We start from the raw sequence: 213 nt of genomic DNA, 5'->3' as shown, positions 1-213 counted from the left end.
TTGGTTAAAAACAAATCTCGAATAAGTATAGTTTTCATGCTCATCTTCTCATTTATCATCTTTGCTTCTGTGTCTCATTCATCATCCTCACTTGACTTCCTCCTCATTCCATTTATTTCTATCCATCATTGTTATAATGATTATCGATTCTCCGTTGCCTTTTCTCATCCGGTCCTTGCCAATTAATCATTTGTCTTCAAAATTATATTCAGT

The sequence above is a fragment of the Penaeus monodon genome, chromosome 24 (genome assembly GCF_015228065.2).
Source record: "Penaeus monodon isolate SGIC_2016 chromosome 24, NSTDA_Pmon_1, whole genome shotgun sequence".
NCBI classification, from domain to species: Eukaryota; Metazoa; Arthropoda; class Malacostraca; order Decapoda; family Penaeidae; genus Penaeus; species Penaeus monodon.
The sequence above is the reverse complement of the archived record's forward strand: the minus strand, read 5'-3'. Positions refer to the sequence as shown.